At 35.7% G+C, this 9,340-nt stretch overlaps 1 long non-coding RNA gene across 1 annotated transcript; it reads left to right on the forward strand.

The window, feature by feature from the left end:
- The first annotated feature begins 2,334 nt into the window (after positions 1-2,334).
- Positions 2,335-2,999, forward strand: LOC118480576. The gene is made up of 4 exons (XR_004863373.1): positions 2,335-2,376; positions 2,572-2,616; positions 2,693-2,777; positions 2,871-2,999. It is a non-coding gene; the product is annotated as an uncharacterized LOC118480576 (long non-coding RNA).
- Positions 3,000-9,340: the final 6,341 nt, after the last annotated feature.

Genomic DNA, 9,340 nt, shown 5'->3' on the forward strand with positions numbered 1-9,340 from the left:
GGCCGAAAAGGGCATATTCGGTATTTACCGAACCGTAGCCATAACCGCAGGTTATGAGCAAGGTAAAATTTATTAAAAATCTTTAAAATTCTAAAAATATTATTTTCTTACAGTGGTAAAAGTTTTGGTGACGAAATCTTGGTCTAGATAGGCGTTATGCTAATTGCGCCGTTTATTACGAAAGTTTCTTATAAATGCGCTATTTAGCATAACTCTCATTCTAGACCTCGGATTGATGTGAAACTTTAAGGACATGCTTATAATTTAGTAAGCAAGGTTATGGTCCGTTCACGTGTCCGAAATACCCGTTTTATTTTAAAAAGGCCGTTACGGTCAACTTTTAGGTGATTAACGGAAATGCGTAAAAGACTCGGACAAATTATGAACCGGTCACAGAGGGTTATACCATCATGTAACCTGGTCCTAAGAGAGTCCTAAGGCATATCTATACCTCACTAAAACGGGTCAGAGCTGAAGTCAAAGCAAAAGTCAAACTTTCGCGACATTCGGCTCCGAACCGGGTCAATATAGCAAATGGTCGATTCAAACGAGCGCAATCAAGTTTATATACTTAATATCATGTTTTATGAGTGTCTAAACAGGTTCCATAGCATTTACATTACAGATTATGTAAGAATCGCAAAAATAGCTTTCTGTTGACTTTTTAAGTATTCGTTTGACTCGACATTTGAGCTAGTTAGAGTGGTGATCAGAGGGAAACCTTCTAGAGGTTTATTACCCACATAAATACCAACTCATAACTACTTTTGATCCGTCATAAGCCTGAGCCATTACGGGTTTATTTTGAAGTCAAACCGTATTTACGACGGTTTGGTTTTTAGCTATTTACCAAGTATAAATAAAACTACAAAGGATCTAATGGACTTACAGAAGTTGAGACTTGCTTAGAGAACAAAGAAGAAAGCTTGAGAGCTCTTAGGAGTGACCAGAGAAGTGTTTTGAGTTGTGATGAAAGTTATGAACACAATGTGCCTATTTATAGTCAAAGGCAAGGTCCAAGATCATCACACACCACTCTACAACTGATCATGGATGGATGGCATGTGTCCTAGAGAGTTATGGGTCGAGTAGGGGGCATCCATACTTCTGAGAAACCCATTACTCCTTGTTTGGCCGTTTAAATCAGCCAACAGCCAACAATCTGTCGCTGGGCGTCGCTTACGGACCGTATGGCTTCGGCCTTGCGGTCCGTAAGCCATAGGCGGATCATCAGCAATCATTCCCCCTCCTTACGGTCCGTAAGGCATACCCTTTACGGTCCGTAAGGGGTTAAAATAAATCTTTTTAAATCTTTTAGTAATCATTATAAAATCTTGGTAATTAATTACCTGACCTTTCGGGTTTGAAGGGGTAACTTTGCGATATGGCCCTTGATTAATTACAGTTAAGGACCTCGCGTTATTTACCCGCATTGTTAAGCCCTCGGTTAAATTTATTTATTATCCGGAAGGCCTTAAATTATATTATTGACGCTTTTAACCCTTCTCCTACGAATTTGATCATAACTTTCTCGTTTTGAAACGGAACTTCGCGAAATTTATATATTGTATTCTAGTGAGTGTATTATACTGTTACAAAGCCTCGGGAACGTTAAAGGGTCACTCAGAGGTATAATTAAACATGTTGACACAGTTAACCCCTGAAGCTTGTAATCTCTCACTTTCTTCCGCGTTTCGCTTCCGTACGATCCATGATTTATTCGTTTGAAGGTACGAGCATCATTTAGGGTTACTATACAGTATATTCACCCTTGGTTGACATTTATAACCCTCGAATTTACATACTTTCAAGGTTTGTCAAAATTAGTCTTTTATTTAATATCAATGCCACGTGTAAACAAATGACACGTGTTAACACATCATTGGACACAAAAATTCGAGGTGTTACATACATCGATTTGTTCAGATTAGGGTTTCTTTTTGTTCAAATGTTTTCATTGATTTGATTGGATTTTATATTTGATCTTTCGGTAATTCTCTTCCTATGCGAAGACAATGAATCAGACATTCAAGATCAAGGTTAGACTCTTCTTCTCTGTAGTTTTTCTTCTTCGTTGTTCAGAAAACCCTAAATTTCAAACGCAAAAACTCTCATCCAGTACCTTTATCTTAATCTTTGATGATGTAATCCAATGTCTTCATCTTGCTTTCAGATCTTGAAGATCCCATCGATTTCTTATGATAAATGGACATTGTAGAGAGAGATTGATTGATGCATAATTTAAAGAGAGAAAGGGTTCGATAGAAGAGAGATTGGGGTTGGCGTTGTAGGTGTTGGTACCGTCGCTGCACCAGCGGCTTCGGTTGTCTCTGTATTTTACAGGCAAAGGATTAATGACTCTTGGGTTTCACACAGGTAAACTATCGATTTATATAGTTTCAAATTGTGTTATGTTTCATTGATTGGTTGATTTTGAAACTTTATATAGATCGTACGCATTAATATATGCAAAGGGTATGTCTTTTTTTGCTTCGAAATCCTTTGTTTCAAGATTAACTTTTGAAATGTTTATGATTTTTATGGTTTTCTGGTGAATTTTTTTAACCTCAGAATGCATGTCTGCCACTGCTGGTTCTTATGGGTACATTGCACTAGGTATCATCATGTAATCCCGGCTTCAAAAAATAGCAACAAGTTTATGTTTTTACTGAAATGGGTTTTCTTCTTTCAGATCAACCAAGAAGGTATCTTTTATGTTGCAGGATATGCATACACACCAAAGGTATTGCAAGATATTAAGAACAAGGGTTACAAAGGTATTGCAATCTTTTAAATCGATTAGCAACTATGCAGCTTTTTTTGGTTATAATGTTATGAAATAATTTGTGGTTCGTTTTCTTAATTGATAGGAAAATGGCTTTAAAAGTAGAAAATTGAAGATTATTTAGGCTAAAAGATATATTTTGGTGTGTGTTTGTTGGTGTTTGAACCGAGACTTCTTTTTATTCAGTTGTTCCGAATATCGATGAGTTTCCAGCTGTCACACCCCGATATATCCACGTATCACCGGTGGGCCCGGTGGGGCGTATCGTGACGTAGTTGATATCATCATAGTCAAACAACACAATTTAAATGCACAACAGAAGCAAAAGATAATTATATTACAAACCGATATAAAGTAATATCAAAGTATTACAAACGGAAAGTAAAGGATCCACAGGCGGATCAAAGATAAAATGAAACATTGTTCAACAGACTCTAGGCATCTTAAGCTTGCGAGACTCTTTATTGATGCTAGGAGTAGCCAGCCTATTCCGATTAGTACCTGCACTTAGCCTTTTTGGAAAATACGTCAGTTTACACTGGTAAATACAATTTAACTGACTTATTTTGAAAATGTTTTAGAAAATTGATTTGAGTGCAAACGGCACAAAACGTTTTATAACTTGGGATAGTTATTTGTATATAATACTTGTAAAAGAATTACATGTTTCTTATACGTTCAGTAGCCCGGATCGACACCGAGTTAAAGATTAATAGACACACCACAGGTATAATGCCCACAAGGTCGATTCCTTTAAGTGGATTACCAGTTTTTACATATGCAGCTGCCAGGTGTACGCCTACACCCTGTGCTTAGGTCGTGGCCATTTCATGAATGATGCCAAGGATATCCGGGACATGGTCATTAACCCCCCCCAAAGGTTTTAAGCAAACAAAACAATTTAAACGGGTCATCTCAATGAATTAACCACCATACAATTAAAGATTCAATGCCCGACCAAGCGGTATTTTATATACCGTACCCCAAGCCTGTATAACGGAAAATAAGTTAAAAGTATTTACCTGAGCAAATTTATACAATTTATCCCAGCCGTATACCACCAAGCAAGTACAAATAGATTTTACTGGGCTCCTAAATCTGGAACGAAGGTTTTTAATTACCTATTAGATTCCTAACGGGTCTTAATTAAGCCTAAGCTTAGACCGGTCAGTTTTTAAAGGAAGATACGGTTCAAAACGCATGATTAAGCGAATACCGTATTTAGAATGTGGTTTAGACCCGACAAGCTTGTATACTTGTATAATAAGGGTAACCTAAGCACATTCTGGATTTTGAGATAAAAATGATAAGGTTTGTCCTGTTTCGGCTAATTTATACAAACTAGTTACAAAAGCCGATCCGAATGCGAAAAGGGCGTAACGGGTAACCACAAGAGTCATGAACAGGTTTCCTAAGTTAATATGCCTTTAATATGTTGTGATATCAGTAGGATACCTTCCATTATGCCCAAAATGAATTTAAAACCAATTTATGCCCCGTAGGGGTATTTTGGTCATTTTAAAGGTTATAAGAGAGTTTAAATATTAATCTTAGTTTCAGGTCTGATATAATCATTAAAAATACTTAATTTAATAAGTTATAACAGTAGGGTATAGCATATATGTGAAATTTACTATTTATAACCAAACTATGCGTCGTAGGGGCATTTTGGTAATTTCACATAAGCTTATAAGGTCAAAACTGGAAATCTGAGTTTTAAAATATTTGCTTACTGTTAAAGTATATAAATTTTCTAAAAATATCAGTAGGCATCAAGTCTTATATATTTAAAATAGTTTTTAAACATACTATGCGCTTAAAACGCGTAAAAAGGCGGTTTTAAGCAATATCCGGGTTTTTAAAGAAAAGCTGATATTTTTATCATTCCAGAAAGCTTAAAATATTTTATTTATCATATAAAATCAGTAGCAAAAGGTTTGGGGTCAAAATGTTTTGTAAAACTCAATTTATAAGCCAAAAGGGCATAATTGACAATTACCGAATTAATGCTATAACCCTATGTTATGCTCAGCCTAAAAATAAATAAAAATCTTTAAAAATCCCAAAATATTATTCTATATCAGTAGGTAAAAAGTTTGATTTCAAAAATTGGGTTTTGATAGGATATACGCTAATTATGCCGTTTAATTAACAAAAAGCTTTCTAATTACGCTATTGAGCATAACTCCTAATCTAGACCTCAAACTGATGTCAAATTTTAAGAACAAGTTTATAAATCAGTAATAAAGATTATTGTCCTCTCACATTTTCAAAATTCTCATTTCAGGGTCAAAAGGGCATAACGGTCAACATTTAGGCATTTAACGGAAACATGCGTGAACTAGGATTTCTATGGAACCAAGTTGTATAACCTCGGAGGGTTATACTAACCTATAATATGGTCCTAATGGAATCCTAAGGCATATCTAAAATAAACTAAATTGGTTCAGAACTGAAAGTCAAAGCAAAAGTCAACTTTTGCGACTTTCGGTTTCTAACCGAGCCTATACTTAGAATTGTCGGGTTGAATCATGCTTAGGCATGTTCAACTAATATTTAACAAGTTATTAAAGTGAGAAAACTGATTTTATGGCTTTTATATTAATAGTTTTTTATTTTATTTAAAACTAACATGTTTGACTTTTATTTGACCCGACAATTTAACTAAGTAAACGTGGTAACTAGGAGGTGCCCTTTTTAAGGGTTAAACACCTACCTAATTACGGTCACGTAGCCATGTTTATTGCGAACAATGGCTTAACCGTTTAAAAGTCAAAGCGTTTATCAAAAATGTTTGACTTTTCTGCTATAAACGCTAAACTAATGAAATAAGCACGAAGGAACACTTACGAAAGGTCCAAGGGACTGAATAGAGGTTCCCACAAGCTTAGGATCCTCCTTGAATCAGAGAACAAGATCAGAATGGAAAAGGTGCAAGTTGGAATGAAGTGGGGAAAGGGTATATATAGGTTTTTCAAGACCGTTAAGATTGTTCATCGATAAACGAACCTTGATCTGAGTCGTACAAGTGCACCCCCTGATTTAAAATACTATGGGTGCCCCTAAACAAGCCCATAGACTTGTTAAAACCACTTGCAAACCCTGGAACCAGTTGGAACAAGCTGTAAACAACATTTTACAGATCTGGAAGGTTCATGCGCCCCGCGTAAGACCCAAAGGGGGTCTACGCGGCCCGCCTGGGCTGCACATCAGCAAACCAACTTTCAAATAATGACAGAAATGGTCCCTGTGAGCTCATAAGGTCATTTTAGGCACGTTTAAGGCCCGTTAACCTCATTTTAAGGCTCCACTATGATACCTAAACATAGGGAACATGAAACATGCTCAAAAACATGTCGGATGTCGGTTCGTTTGGCCGTACGGTCACGTTGTTTGACGAATTACGACGAAACACGAACGGACGAGAAAAACGATCCAAACTACGCGACGAATGGGATTTTATCAATCCAAACAGTAAAATAAAATATTTTAGTGCTTACATCAATTTTTGGGTGTCCGAGGATATTCCGAATGCGAGATATGCGCGAAAGTGCAAACTTGTGCACTTTTTGACACTTTTAGTCCCTGCATGACATAAAAGTTTATTTTTGCGCACCAAACACCTCTAAGCCTATATCTAAGCTATATAAAGGATAAATAGGGTATGTTTAACTCATGGTCATATTCCGGAAGGTCCGATACCCTACGAATCGACATACTTTTGCAGTTTGACGCAATTAGTCCTTTAATTGCGCAAAGTAGTGCGAAACGTTGTTTAATGATATCCAAGTCCTCCATGGCCCATAATGGGCATTCCCAAGCATATAATTAAATATTACTACACTCTCGTTCGCTTAAATGGTCACCGAAGGGCGTAGATTCAAAAGTTGACGCTTTAGGTCCCTCTATTGCGCAAACTTGCGCATCTCATCATTTAATAGCATTGAAGCCTCATCTAATCTATATTAGGCATTCTTGGAAGTATTACTAAACATCACGATGCTTCGGGTTCGCTAAAAGGTCATTCAGAGGTATAATTAAACATATTTACACTTTTAGTCCCTCTAACTTGCAAAGTTGCGCGTAACTTTACTTATAGGCATAAAAACCTTAGACGGCCATTATTTGGCATTCCCGAGAGTATAATTAAATATTATGAAGCTCCCGGTTTGTTAAAAGGTCACTCAGAGGTAAGAATTAACATGTTGACGCTTTTAACCCTTTATTGCGCAAACTTTCAATTAATTACGCAAACGGCTACACTTAATCATCAAGTGGCACATTTGTGAATATAAACATGGTAAGAAACTTATTTTAGGTATGTTAACACTTCCAGTCCTTTCATAATCAAAGTTTTCGATTTTCGAAAAATTAGTCCCTAAATTTCAATGTTTGACTTTATTAGGGTTTATTACACGTGTCAATACATCATTGGACGTGATTTTACGAGGTGTTACACCAGCGGCCTATCCGACGAAAGGGCAGGTACTCCTATTGTCTCAGATTTCTCTTGGAATTTATAAACCCTAAATCTGATACCGATGTTTTAACTATTTAGTGCCACGTGCGATTTTGAGCGGCAATTCAATGAGTCTACTCTCTTTTCCTATTAGTGCCACGTGTTTTTAATAAGAAATTGTTCAGCTGTATATACTCTGTGTTGGAGTTCGAGTGCGAACAACTGAGGTATGCTAAATTAAGTTTTGATTCATATTAGGGCTTTTAGTATGTATATCCATTACATGTGTTTGTGCATACTGTTGTTGAAAGTGGCTAACTTTAATTAGACGAAATCTCTAATAATTGTTACATATAGAGTGATGTTGGTATAAAATTTGCAATTAGAAGGTCTGTCATTGATGAAGATACGGGTGTTCTAGCCATTGAAAATTAGATTACTATAAATTATTAGTTTTTAGGTTAATTATGTTTAAATCGATTATGAGTTTAAGATAGTTGAATTAAAAAAAGGTTTCTTGAGTAAAATATTTAATTTTTAAGTAAAGGTGTTTTAATATGCCGTATTGAGAAAGTCGAAGGGTAGGCGAGTAGCTAAAGGCTCTGAACTATGCTCATCAGTATTCTTGCAAGGTTATCTATAACATTGTATCACTGTAACAACTACATTTTCTATATATAAATTAAAGCTGAGTTTATTTGTTCGCAATTTTTCATGATAAACTATACTTGCTTTGAACTGGTTTCATAAATTCTTTTGATCAAAATCCGTTGAATTCAATTACAGACCTTATTCATATATAACTTAATGGTGATAGTAACAGGTTTAGCATTTGTCTATAAGTCGTGATGATCAGCTTCAGGGCTGCCCACCACAGAGGCGGCTCCATGATGACCCTGTGGAAAACAGCAAATGGAGGCATTGCCTGATGTGCGAAAGGATGATCGAATCAATGTGTGGTTTCTATCACATGACATGCCGGTATGATTACAGAAAAAATATTGTTGTATCCCTTATTTTAAACATTTGTAACTTTTTTTTGACCCGTTATCTTTCTTGCTGTTGTGTAGGTACGGGCATGAGTTATGTTACTCTTGTGGTGCTAAATATGTTGATAGTAAACTAGCATTCAGATGTGTGTCATCGGATACTAACGCAGAGACGAAATTGGCGATTTTTCTTTGACTCGGGGTTCCAGCCCTGCACTAGAGTCATCAACATTCAACACCAACCACATCTACTTCCACTTTAGTTGATATTCAGGTATGCTTGAGGTTGGAATCCCGATGAACAAAAAACATACATCTTTTGAAGAAAACAATATAATTTACATATACAGAGTATTTTATGCATGAAGACTACAAATGTTATACAGTTAACAAAAACTGAAATTAAAGATACATCACGCTGTACATAAAAACTAAAACGAAATGAAAAATAAAAATCTTCATTGCAGCTCTAAGAAATTTACAGTCTAGGAAGCAGTTGTGCTTATTTGCCTTCTTTTGAATATTTAAGTTAAGTGCTTTTGGCGTTGCGTTGTTGATTTTATCCCCTAATTGTTTTCATCAGTTTTCTATGCTGGATTGGAATACTCAGAGTTCACACTTTGTTTTTTCTATTCATAGTTCATACACTTTTAAACACGTCTATACTATGTGTAAATATATATTAATTATTTATTGTATATAAAGCCATCTTATGTATCCTCATTTACTTTAAGATGCACCGAATGTATTCTACTTGCAATCAAGTTTAGTTTTTTTATTTGTTTATTTTTCGACTATTTAAATCTAGGAGAGTGCCACAAACTTGGTTTTAGAAAGCGAGAAGGGCACCGAGGTGCAAGGTGCTCATATAATTTTTTATATGTCTTACCCCTACGCCAAAAATAGCTATAAATAAACCAGTATATAAATTATAGGGCACCGAGGTGCAAGGTGCTCATATAATTTTTTATATGTCTCACCCCTACGCCAAAAATAGCTATAAATAAACCGGTATATAAATTATTGATGTACAACCGGAAAATCCTACTGGCCACTTTAATTGGAGTTACAGTGGTATGATATCTACATTTTCACTAAGAGTACTTT

The sequence above is a fragment of the Helianthus annuus genome, chromosome 7 (assembly GCF_002127325.2).
Source record: "Helianthus annuus cultivar XRQ/B chromosome 7, HanXRQr2.0-SUNRISE, whole genome shotgun sequence".
NCBI classification, from domain to species: domain Eukaryota; kingdom Viridiplantae; phylum Streptophyta; class Magnoliopsida; order Asterales; family Asteraceae; genus Helianthus; species Helianthus annuus.